Source organism: Hyperoodon ampullatus (genome assembly GCF_949752795.1).
Source record: "Hyperoodon ampullatus genome assembly, chromosome: 2".
In the NCBI taxonomy this organism is placed as follows: domain Eukaryota; kingdom Metazoa; phylum Chordata; class Mammalia; order Artiodactyla; family Ziphiidae; genus Hyperoodon; species Hyperoodon ampullatus.
Genome location: NC_136915.1, coordinates 82861647 through 82874964, shown reverse-complemented (window position 1 = coordinate 82874964; position 13318 = coordinate 82861647). Strand labels below are relative to the sequence as shown.

Below are 13318 nucleotides of genomic sequence, written 5' to 3'. Positions count from 1 at the left end.
ATTTTTTGTTTTTGTTTTTTGGTTATGCTGGGTGTTAGTTTCCGCCCGCTGGCTCCTCGCTGTGGGCTTCTCTCTAGGTGTGGCGCGTGGGTTTAGTTGCCCTGTGGCCATGTGGGATCTTAGTTCCCCGATCAGGGATCGAACGCGCATCCCCTGCATCGGAAGGTGGATTCTTAACCACCTGACCACCAGGGAAGTCCCAATGGTTGTTCCTATTTTGTTCTTTAAGATTGTCTGGGCAGTTGTGGGTTCTTAGAGTTTCCACATAAATTTCAGAATCTTGTCCATTGCTACAAATTTTGGAAATAGAGAATTGACATCTTAACAATATTGAGTTTTCCAGTTTATGAACATGGTATATTTCTCCACTTATTTATGTCTTTTAAAATTTCTTTAATATTTTGTAGTTTTCTGTATAAAAGTCTTCCACATCTTTTTTTAAATTTATTTATTTATTTTTGGCTGCATTGGGTCTTCATTGCTGCACATGGGCTTTCTCTAGTTGCCGCAAGCGGGGGCTACTCTATGTTGTGGTGTGCAGTCTTCTCATTGCGGTGGCGTCTCTTGTTGCGGAGCACAGGCTCTAGGCGTGCGGGCTCAGTAGTTGTGGCTCATGGGCTCTAGAGCGCAGGCTCAGTAGTTGTGGCGCACGGGCTTAGTTGTTCTGCGGCATGAGGGATCTTCCCAGACCAGGGCTCGAACCCGTTTCCCCTGCATTGGCAGGCGGATTCTTAAGCACTGTGCCACCAAGAAAGTCCCACATCTTATTTATTCTTAGGTATTTGATTTTTAAAATGCTATTGTAAGTGATATTTTAAAACATTTGTGGCCAGTATATAGAAATACAGTTGATTTTGGGGGGTGGGGAGGCTGGCTCTGGGATTATTTTAAAACAAATCCCAGATGTCATTTCATCAATAAATCCTAAATCTTTAATGTCCCTTCAAGACCTAGTCCAAATTACACCTTGTATGCGCTAGTTTTCCAAGGTTTTTAAATCTCTTCTTGCATGTTATCTCCAGTGTCTGGGACCAATTAAAGATTTATAGAGTGTTTAACATAGAGTGTAACTTGTGTTAGGCTCTGGGGATATGAAGCTGATTAAGATGCTGCCCCTGCCTTTAAGAAGTTGAGAGTCTAAGAGGAGTTGTAGAAATTCAGAAGACCTTTATCCTCCACTAGAAGTGCTGTGATGAAAATTGGTTTGGCTGAATGCAAAAGGGGCATTTAAATCCAAGTGTGGGGCACGTACTGTGCCTGGCTCCCGGTTTTCTGAGATCGGCACGGAGGAATTGGGCTGTGGGTGAGGGCTGCTATTACCGCGCATACTTCTGCTTTATTCCTTGGCTTTCAGCCTTGAGCCTCGCTCCACTCTTCTTGAGTCTGGAGTCTCTCCAAGTCACTGTTTCCAGAGAATAAATTTATGAGAGGATGTGAATAGTGGAGAAGGGAAACTGGAGGTTCGTGTACAGACTTTTTTTTTTTTTTTTTTTTACCAGACTTTAAACCACTAACCTGCTCTTCAGCCCCATACTTCTTCCCCACTGACTATATCACTCGAGACTCTCAAGGGCTGAGCCTTTCTGGGGCTTTGTGAGCAAGGCACATCAGCCCGTTGACCATATTCCCTTGTGCAGGCCTGTAGGTTTAGCTTCCCATCCTCTACTCAGTTACTTATTCCTCAGTTACTTATGGCATCTATGAAACAAGAAAAAGTCTCTTTTCTTGTTTCATAGATGCCATATCTCTCTTACCTACCTGAGATTGTTAAATACAGTTTCTTTAAACTTTCTTTTTCCTTGCATAGCTTGTTTCCTCCAAGTTACTTTTTTTCTGTTTGGTATAGTCTCAGCAGTAGAGGCCCTCTTCAGAGCTCTGATAATCCTCCTTGGTTGTTTGCTTGTGACTGAGGGACCAAATACATCAGGTAGCAGTATTTTTAAAAAATTTAAGTGTGATTGCACACAGTAAAATATATAGATTTTAAGTGTATAGTTTGATGATTTTGCTGTGTGTACACCTGTGTAATGAACACAAGGTACAGAGCATAGTGAAACCCCTAAAAAATTCCTTCATATCCCTTCTATCTTCCCCACTCCTTGCCTAGAGGCAACCACTATTCTGATTTTTGTCTGCATAGATTAGCACCAGTATTTTCTAAAGTTGCCCAGGTGATTCCAGTGTGTGGTCAGGATTGAAATCATTGGTTTGGGTGGGCTGTTTGAGGCTCTCTCCAGTGTCTGTCTTTCTGTTTGGCCTGGTCAGATTTCCCAGAGAGTATCCCAGTTTTCTGCTTGGAGGCCAGAGGTCTAGTTGCCGGTGGTCTGGGAACTCAGGAAAAGAGGGCTGGGTAATGAGCCATAGAGCATTTAATATGAAGGGACATATAATTTGCCTCTTTTTGTTAGGATACCTTTATCTTCCACCATGTGTGATTTACCCTTTTTAGAGAATAAATCTCTAACCTGCTGCCTGATTGAGGTTGGGTCAGTCAGCAACTCGGAAGAGGCATGGGCTCTAGGTTTCTAACTGTTCTGACAGCTTTCACTTGATCCTTTCTTTCTTTAGTCTCCCTTCCCCCTCTGTGTTCTGGCAGTTCCTGAACCCTTTGAGGATTCTGTAGCGTAAAGCGGGTTTGTTCTTAGTTGTCAGCACTGCTGTCTTATAATTTGTCTTTGACCAAATCAGTTATCACTCATCCATCTTTCCAGCTTCCAAAATTTTGTTGCTGTTGTTTCTTCCATTCTCTCGATCCTTATGCTTTGTGTCCTAAAAACAGAACAAAACAACAGCAACATTTTCTTTTTCTTGTTTTAGTAGGGTTTTGGGAGGGAGCAAAATTAGATGTGTGGGTTCAGTCTGCAGTCTTAACATGCAAGTTCCTCATCTGCTTTCCATTCATCATACAAAAATGTGCTGCCATCTGCCCACCACTGTTTTCTCCTCCCTGTGGGCTTGTAGCTTTTAAAATTTCTTTACCGTTGTCTACATAGAATGTTAGGAGGGAGAGTACCTAAATATTGGATCAAACTGTAATTTCTCTAGAAATCTCTAAATTCTTTTGAGAAGTTTGCATTGTCCCAGAATCTTATAATCTCAGGATTGGAAATGATTTTAAAGATAAGCCAGCTTAGTGAGCTATTTGATACTTTCTGTAGTGGGAAACTCGCTATAAAGACAGAAATGACTGGAGAAACAGTGGGCTGTGGATCTCTGCAGTGGGTCTGGAAATCAGTATGTGCGTTAAACATTTAATATTGAAAGAACAAATAATAGATCTTGCATATTTGTAACATACAGAAATTATCAAAAAGTCGTGGTGGTTTTGTTATTTTAATCAATAATTCTTAAATCCAGCTACTGTCATGGGGGGAGGTAATACTCAGAATTTTTTGTTTTTTTGTTTTTTGTTTTTAGCTGAGTTCTCTGAATACTTATTACAACAGGTCATCAGCAGTAATAGGGGTACGGGAGAGAGATAGGAGATGCATTTGCCCCTCAGGTAGATCTTGGGGGTCTGCCAGCCTGTGGGGGTTTCCTTCAGGCCCGCCTTCCACCAGATGCGCTTCAGGTCTCTCTTGAACTTGATTTGCTGCCGTTTCAGGCGTCCTTCCTTTGACTTTCCGCAGTAGGTACTGGGTCCTCTTGACCAGCTTGCAGTACTTGAGATGATTCATCTTGTGCCGGCAGATTTTTTTTTTTTAAACATTATTTATTTATTTAGTTTAGTTTAGTTTATTTATTTATTTTCCTTGCCTCTCACTGTTGTGGCCTCTCCCGTCGCGGAGCACAGGCTCCGGACGCGCAGGCTCAGCGGCCATGGCTCACGGGCCCAGCCGCTCCGCGGCATGTGGGGTCTTCCCGGACCGGGGCACGAGCCTGTGTCCCCTGCATCGGCAGGCGGACTCTCAAGCACCGTGCCACCAGGGAAACCCATGCCGGCAGATCTTGAGCGTGTTTTTGCACTGCATCTGGGGTGCATCCCAGACCTCCTTACCCCACTGCTCGACCCCTTCCCCCACCTGGCTGGGCGGACACTCAGAGTTGGGCTGGAGACACAGTCCCTGGGACCCCCGCGTCCAGTCTGGGCAGGAGGTAGCCAGCTCTCTAGGTCAACCAGCTCTCCAGGGGGCTGATGGATATATTCCTGAAGAGCAGCATCTCCTCAAGCTCCAGATGGACCCGTCTGCCAGGGAGGGAGGCAACGCCACTTGGGCCTGTTGGTTGCGTGCTGTAGCGAGGCCTGAGGCATGCCTGCCCAGCACCCCTGAGACAGTCCAGGACCCACTGCAGCCTACCCGGGAACAGCCCTGAGCAGCTGGGAAGTGAGGCACACCAGGAACAAGGTCTGTGTGTGGCGGCAGCCCCAGGTGCTCAGCAGAGCCTCTGTGAGCCTCAGCTTCACCCCGAAGTGCCCACTGAGTGGGTGGTGTGGACTCTCAAGTCCCAGGTCCCCAGCCCAGCCGGCAGCAGCCGCTTCCACTGTCCCTGGAGCCCGCGGCCTCATGCTGACCCTACCCAGACACCGCTGGGAGACTGACCATTCTGCTGCCCAGTATTTTTTGTTTTGAGAAAAAGATTATATTCCAGAAAAAATTGAAAAGTATTGCTAAAGTTGTAGAAATCTTACAGTTAACGTAAACTGGTAAATTAATTAGAACCACCCATTAAAGCCTCTCTGTTAAGCTCCTCTGATAACTTTGTTATGCTTTGCACTCCTTTTTTCTTTAAAACACTAAGTATGTTTCCAAATGCTCTTTGAGATAAGAGTTTTTTATCATAAAGTTCATGATGATGAAATGAAAATATTATTCTCAATATAATTTGTTTTCTCTTAGGCTAAATTTATAAAATTTTATGTGTTTACCTTTAAATTGTGTCCATCCTTTTCTGTGTTACAGTATCCTTTTACATTTGAAATTTATGCTAGATAGTGAGTGGGTTTTTTTGTTTGTTATTTTCTGTAATGCCCTTATTTAGCAAAACAAAAAGCTGTCAGCCCTTTGTTGCTCTTCAAATTAATTTTGGACAAGTTATATAAAAGTCTGCTTATCACTGCACACAGCTTTATATGTTTGCATATAAAATTCAAGCTATCAATTAAAGATAACATTGGCAGTTATTACTATCTGTTTTGGCGGTATGGTAGTCCTTCCTCATTGGAAACATGTAGGTTAATTAATGTGTGTTCTGTGGCTAGAAGCTGTTGACTGTGGCCTCACATGTTTGCTCAGAAAGGGTCATCCAATTTCTCCTAATTCTAAGTTGCCTGGTGTGTTTATTTGTTGCCATTTCCAGATGTTTATTACTGTCTCTGTACTTCATGAGAGCATTCCCTGCCTGTGCTGTTGGCAGTTTATTGTTTAAGTGGCCAGACAATGTGGGTTTAGTGCTTGTTAATTGTTCTTTGTACTAATCCAACGCTCACAATTGTACTTTGAAAAATGTTCCCTAAAGCTGGTTAAACTGGCTATTATCTGGGTCTTCATTGTTGGTTTTGCTATTCAGTGTCTTGGGTTCATGATTAGGGCTCTCTCCTTAAGGAACTGCTAGCTCCTGTGTTCTTGGAAGGAACCTTGATAGAGATAGGAGCAGAATGGTTTTATTATGGATCATTGCTCTTTTTGTTTTTCATAAGAAAGTGTAAGCACTGATAGGGAAGTGAATATGGGGATTTTGTCTTACCTTTGAATTGGTATTCAAATGATTAGTTGTTGTATTTGGCCTGATACAGATCTTTTGCTATGTTAAAAATGAATCCAGGGCTTCCCTGGTGGCGCAGTGGCTGAGAGTCTGCCTGCCGATGCTGGGGACACGGCTTCGTGCCCCGGTCCGGGAAGATCCCACATGCCATGGAGCGGCTAAGCCTGTGAGCCATGGCCACTGAGCCTGCATGTCCGGAGCCTGTGCTCCGCAACGGGAGAGGCCACAACAGTGAGAGGCCTGCGTACAAAAAAAAAAAAAAAGAATCCAGCATTCTCATAAATTATGCTAGTAAGTTTGTTAGAACGATGTTAACAGACACTGGATAGGAACTTCCCTGGTGGTCCAGAGGTTAAGACTCCACGCTCCCAGTGCAGGGACCTGGGTTTGATCCCTGGTCAGGAAAATAGATCCCACATGCCACAACTAAAGATCCCGCATATGGCAATGAAGATCCTGCGTGCTGCAGCTAAGACCCGGCGCAGCCAAATACATACATACATACATACATACATACATACATACATACATACATAAATAAATATTAGAAAAAAAAGATACTGGATAAAAGTTTCACTTGAATGAACCACTGTATAATATGATATTTGAATGAGATACATAAGAGAAAGAAGAAAAATTTAATATCTTCAAATATACCAGAATCAGGATAGCTTAGAAGACTGAGCCAGAATTTGCTGGTGAGAAGGTAGACCTTGAAGTAAATTGAGAATGAATCTTAGGGAATAAGCTCATGAACAGTGTAATGCCTTTAAACATTTAATTTAAATACATGTAAGAGAGGAGCACAAAGTTAAAGACTCAGCTTGGCTGCTTTTTTGATTATGTGGAGAAGCTTCTTTTCTGCTGCTGGATGAACAAGGTTATAAATGTTGTCAAGCATTATAACACACGAGATCAGAAAACTGAGTCAGTAAATGATCTAGAAATTTAATGAAGTTATGAACATTGTCAGTAAGTCAGTAAGAACCACCAAAGGTAACACATATATAGCATCTCCTATGTGTCAAGCATAATGATAGGTACTGGGAAGACAACGGTGATCAATACTACATAGACAAAAATCTTTGCTTTCACAAAATTTATAAACCAGGGGAACACACATTTGGTATAGTCTTGTTTCTTTACTTTTTTTTTTTTCTGGCCATACTGTTCAGCTTGTGGGATCTGAGTTCCCTGATCAGGGATTGAACCTGGCCCTGGCAGTGAAAGCACTGAGTCCTAACCACTGGATCACCAGGGAATTACCCGTATAGTCTTGTTTCTGAGTGAGGTGATAATTAAAAAAAAAAAAAAGGGTTATTAAGTGATTAATTTGTCTTAAATCTTGAGGTTTTTCTTTTGTTTAAATTGAAGTATAATTGATTTTCAATGTGTCAGTTTCAGGTGTACAGCAAAGTGATTCAGTTATACTGAATCTATTCTTTTTCACATTCTTTTTCTTTATAGGTTATTACAAGATATTGAATATAGTCCCCTGTGCTCTACAGTAGGTCTTTATTGTTTATCTGTTTTATATATAGTAGTGTGTATCTGTTAATCCCAAACTGCTATTTATCACTCCCCCCCCGACCCCTTTCCCCTTTGGTAACCATAAGTTTGTTTTCTATGTCTGTGAGTCTGTTTCTGTTTTGTAAATAAGTTCATTTGTATCATTTTTTTGATTCCACATGTAAGTGATATTATATGATATTTGTCTTTCCTTGTCTGATTTTACTTCACTTATTATGATTATCTCTAAGTCCATCCATGTTGCTGTAAATTATTTTATTCTTTTTTATGGCTAATATTCCTTTGTATGTGTGTATACCACATCTTTATCCATCCATTTGTCGATGGACATTTAGTTTGCTTCCATATCTTGGTTATTGTAAATAGTGCTGCTGTGAACATTGGGGTGCATGTATCTTTTCAAATTAGAGTTTTCGTCTTGTCTGAATATATGCCCAGAAGTGGGATTGCTGGATCATATGGTAATTCTTTTTTTTTAATTAAATTTTTATTTATTCATTTGGTTGTGCCGGCTCTTAGTTGCAGCTCGCTGGCTCCTTAGTTGTGGCTTGCTAGCTCCTTAGTTGTGGCATGCAGACTCTTATTTGTGGCATGCATATGGGATTTAGTTCCCTGACCAGGGATGGAACCTGGGCCCTCTGCATAGGGAGCATGGAGTCTTAACCACTGTGCCACCACGGAAGTCCCTCATATGATAATTCTATTTCAGTTTTTTAAGGAACCTCCATACTGTTCTCCATAGTGGCTGCACCAATTTGCATTCCCAGCAACAGTATAGGAGTGTTCTCTTTTCTCCACACCCTCTCCAGCATGTTATTTGTAGACTTTTTGGTGATGGCCATTCTGACAGGTGTGAGGCTTTTTAAATAATTAGTATGGAAAAATGCTGAGTGAAGTAAAAGCTTTATATTTTAATATTTGCTTAAAAAATTTTTGAGGTAAAGTTTACATATAGTGAAATGAACTTAACTCTACAATTGAATGAGTTTTGTTGAATGTGTACTCCTGTATTAATCTCTCCCTCCCCAGTAATCCCACATGGTTCCTTTAGTCAGTTCCTGTTCTGATATCTTTTACCACAGATTCGTTTTTCATGTTCTTGAACTTCACCTAATAGAATAGTAGAATAAGTGTGTATTCTTTTCTGGCTGGCTTCTTTTGTTCAACATAATGTTTTGAAATTCATCCATGTTAATGCTCCTTTCAGTAGTTCTTTTTAACTGGTGTGTAGTAATACATTGTATAACAATAACACAGTTTGTTTATCCATTCTCCCATTAGGCTATTATGAAAGCTGTTATGAACACATAGCTATTAGTCTTCTTATAGACATACATTTTCGTTTCTCTTGGATAAATAACTAGTGGTGGACTTACTGGTTCATAGAGCAGATGTATGTTTAACTTTAGAAGACATTGCCAAACAGTTTTCCCAAGGGAATATATCATGTTACATTGCAACCAGCAGTCTGTGAAAGGTCTGCTTGAGTGACAAATCAGAATTGAGTTTCAGAAAGACTGTGCTGGTACAGTGGGGTATGAGACTTGAGTTAGGGAACACACACAGTTAAGTAATACAATTGAAAATTGATGTATTCTTGTTCTAAGGAATTGATAGGGAGGGAGAGACTCTTACAGATTCTGGAGCCTGTGGTATGTGGGGTGAGGATAAGGCAGGGGTCAGGTGATCCCCATGCATCTGTCATAGGCTGTTGGATATTGGTGTGCCAGTCATTAACAGAGAGAATACAGTGGAGGAGCAGATTTTAGAGGGAAGAGGGAGAAGTAAATCTGTTTTGTTTGTAAGTAGTAATTGGGGTAAAAGGAAGTAGATTAAATAACTGTGTATAGTGAGGAGAAGGCCCAGGATGGAATTGGAATTTTGGGGACCATTGACATGTAAGAAATGAGCTGATGAAGAGAAGTCTGCAAAGGAGCAGAAGGAGTGAGTAGCCACCACAGAAGGGAAACCAGGGAAGTGATTTAACAAACTGAAAGAATAGAACTTTGAGAAAGGAGGGAGGGGCTTGAATGTTGTTAATGTGAGTAAAAAATAAGTGTAGCCTTTCTGGAGGTTAACTTTTTTAAATTATTTGACCCAATAGTTGCATTTGTGTAATAACTTCTAGAGAAACAGACAAATGTGGAAAGGTATCACACACACACACACACACACACACACACACAGAGTATTATATAGTTTTTTATTGCTGCTGTAACAAATTAGTACAAACTTAGTGGCTTAAAACAAAAATTTAGTCTCTTACAGTTATGGAGGCCAGAAGTCTCAAATGTTTCACTGGGCTAAAGTCAAGGTATTGACCCAGCTGGTTCCTGGGGTAGAATCCATTTCCTTGCCTTTTCCAGCTGTTAGAGTTGCATTCCTTGTATTCCTTGCATTGCATTCCTTGATCCCTTCCTCCATTTTCAAAGTCAACTGCATAGCATCTTCCGATGGGCCCAACCCAGATAGAGGATAATCTCCTCATCACAAAATCCTTCCCTTAATCACCTCTGCCAAGTCCCTTTTACAATTTAAGGTAACATTCACAGGTTCTGTGTTTTATGATGTACTCTTTAGGAGGCCATTAATTAGTCTACCACATAATACTAACAAGGACAGAAGATCAAAGTACATTAAATTAAATTCTCAAAAATGTATAGTATGATCTGATTTTTTTTGGCTGCACCAGACGGGGCATGCAGGATCTTAATTCCCTGACTGGGGATTGAACCTATGCCCCCTGCAGTGGAAGCATGGAATCTTAACCGCTGGACCACCAGGGAGGTCCCCAAGTATGATCTAATTTTTGTGAACTTAAAAAAAATACATATATATTACCATATGTATAGAAATCTTAATATATACTGTACTGCTAACATTGGCTGTCTTTGAGAGTGGGATTACAGAGTACTCAAACTTCCATTTTTTTCTGTGATATTTCAATTCTTAACATGTATTTGCTAATCAGAAAAATAAAAAATAAATAAAAGGAAAAGTACTGTATGGGTCACATGTTACAGAGAGGTCTGTAAGATAAGGACTATGAAGCATTTACTGGATTTAGCACAAAGAGGCTGTTGGTGAGTGACCTTGGTAAGTGTGGTTTTAGTAAAATGGTATGGTAGAAGCCACATTGCAGTGAAAGAGTGGGAGATGAAGAAGGGAAGAATGAAAGCTAAATATCTGTCCAGTTGCTTAGCTATGGGGGAGGGACGATACTGTGAGACAGGGGGTACTTAGTGGGATGTAAGATCCAGCGAGAGCGCTAAATATGGCAGAGCAGCCTGTTTAAAAGTTGAGAGCAGAGACTGGGAAGAAGAGAGAGACCACCTGAGTTCCAGGATAATTCACAGAGCACGAGGCCTGTCTTCTGACTTTAGACAGAAGACCCACTTACCTGTGGCAGGTGAGACTAGAGAGGTGTGGATATAGGCAGTAGTTAAGTTTATTACATTTTTGTTTTCTTTAATATTATCAGATTTAAAAAAAAACAAAACTCTTGTAGTTCTAAATGCTTCTTTGGCATTTTGTTAAAGTCCAAAGTTATTGTGTACCTGTGTTAATTTAGTCTTGCTAATGTACTCTCGTGTTGTTGGTTTCTGATTATTCCTGTAGCCTCATAGTATATGAGTATATGAGGTTCAGGGAATGAGACCTTAGTTTTCTAGTGCAACATTTTGAGGACTCCTCCCCCCCTGTTATTATTGAAACTAATCATTGCATAAAAATCTGCTTATATGAGTTTATCAATTTTCTCTTGACTCTACAGTGTCACAACAGGAAAACATTAGAGGTATCATTGACTCCAACCTTTTTTTAAGTTCCTGACAAGGAAACAAGGTTTAAAAAATTTAAATAACTTGTGAAGGCCTTATGCACCTTGTCAAAAGAACATGGTACTTTACCTTGCTGAGATGCTGAGGACCTTTCAAAAAATTATTATTTCATTGATACTATATTTCTGCCAGGATTTCCTGAGTTTTCATGTGTCCTTCTATCCAATTCCAATTAACATACATTTTCCACCTCTTAATTTCATCACTCTTCTTTCACCAGTATCAGTGTAATTAAATTAATTAAAATGACAATTTAAAATACAGTTTTTAAGGCCTTGCCATGATCTGTGCATTATTTACCTATTTGGAGAGTTATGGTGAAGATTCCTATTGACATTTTAGGATTTTTCAGAACTGTGGCAGTTCATTTTTATTTCACACTGGGTATGGAGTGATGGTGCTTAACACACTTCTTGACACAGTGCTTGATATATTGTGTATATTAAATAAAAAATTCGTGTAATATGTGATACATTTTAAGAGGTACTTGTTCAGAATTTGTGCCTTTTTTGGACTAGATTAAGACCTAAGGAAACAGGTATTTTAGTACTCTCGCTGCTGCCAGGAAAAAATTGTGTAGATATGCCTTTTTTTTTTTTTTTTAAACAATTTTGTCTTTGGAACAGTGGAAGGTTGAGGTCAGGGTACAGGCTTATTAGCTCCTTATTCATGAACTTGAACACCTTGGCTATAGCAATTTTAGGTGCAGCTCAAATTATCAAATTTTAAAATAAATTTATTTGTTTATTTACTTATTTTTGGCTGCGTTGGGTCTTCGTTGCTGCACAGGGGCTTTCTTTAGTTGTGGCGAGTGGGGGCTACTCTTTGTTGTGGTGCGCGGCCTTCTCATTGCAGTGGCTTCTCTTGTAGTGGAGCACGGGCTGTAGGCACGCTGGCTTCAGTAGTTGTGACTCTTGGGCTCAAGAGCGCAGGCTCAGTAGTTGTGGCTCTCGGGCTCAAGAGCACAGGCTCAGTAGTTGTGGCACACAGGCTTGGTTGCTGCACGGCATGTGGGATCTTCCTGGACCAGGGATCGAACTCGTGTCCCCTGCATTGGCAGGCAGATTCTTAACCACTGCGTCACCAGGGAAGTCCTTCATTTTCAAATATAATTTTCATCTCAATATTTTAGTTAATTGAATTGCTTAAGTAGGTAATCAGATGGGTTTTGGGCAGGTCCTATCTGTCTGTCAAAATCCTTAGAGTCACGACATGTTCTGACGTTCTGTGTTTTTACTTTTGTGTTCTTCTGTTTTAGCTCACCTTCCTATCAATGATTTATACTTGTCAGGATGTTTTTGTTTTAGGGCTGAATGTTTAGTATCCTGGTTCCATCATTTATTAGCTAATGGATTCTTGGGCAAGTTGTTTAACCTCTATAAACTTCAGTAAAATCTGTCTCAGGATTATTGTGAGGATTAAATAAGATAATGAATGTAAGTCTTGTCGCAGTGCCTTGTACATAGTAAAACTTACAGTAGATGATGGTGGTAGCAGCAGGAATAGTATATCACTGTGTACAAAGTTTTCCTTTTCTTTTTTTTTTAAATTAAAGTGTAGTTAATTTACAGTGTTGTGTTAGTTGCAAGTTTTCCTTTTCTGAAATTTTGCTCTAGAGGTAGGAAGGATCAGAGAGAGATGAATATATGCTGTATGCCTATAGAAAATAAATTAACTCAGAGAAATTTGTTATATAGACATTTAAAGGAAAAAGACTTGTCAGCAGTGTTACCCTTATTTCCTGTTTTTTTCCCTTTCAGTGTAATTCCTGTTTGCTGTTCTTTCTATTCCTGTTGAAGCCAGTGCTCTGTATCTTTCTCTTCTTCCATCTGACAACTGTTAACTTAAAAAGTGAAAGACATAATTTGCAGTTCTTCTTTGAGGATATTTATAGACTGTATTTTAAAATCCACACTCCATATTTATTGATAATACTCAAAACATGCAAGACATTGCTATTTATATAATAATGTTGTTTATTCCCACGTTTGCAGAGTTGGAATAACACTTCCTTATAACCTGCTTAAAAGATTGAAGATAGATATTACATTTGCCCCAAGCTTAAATCCTACTGGGACAACGTTGAGTATAAATAATTTTTTTTTTTTTTTTTTTGCTTTCTACATGTTTATTCAGTTGTATACCAAGATTTTTATGGGTTCAAAATTTCCAACACCTTGAAGAATGTTGAAGTAACGGTGGGTACAGATAATTATTTTTTATATTTATATTGGCATAGACCATTT

General features: G+C 39.9%; 1 protein-coding gene and 1 pseudogene across 6 annotated transcripts in view; one reads left to right on the top strand and one right to left on the bottom strand.

Annotated features, from left to right (window-relative positions):
* EVI5 (ecotropic viral integration site 5) overlaps positions 1-13318 on the top strand; it is a gene marked incomplete at both ends in the record, with an annotated part of 231451 nt that overhangs the window by 9391 nt on the left and 208742 nt on the right. The window lies entirely within an intron of this gene.
* Positions 2692-4507, bottom strand: LOC307048482 (small ribosomal subunit protein mS38-like; annotated as a pseudogene). The gene is made up of 3 exons: positions 3934-4507; positions 3470-3678; positions 2692-2769 (listed from the first exon to the last, which is right to left on the bottom strand). The product of its transcript is annotated as a small ribosomal subunit protein mS38-like (transcript).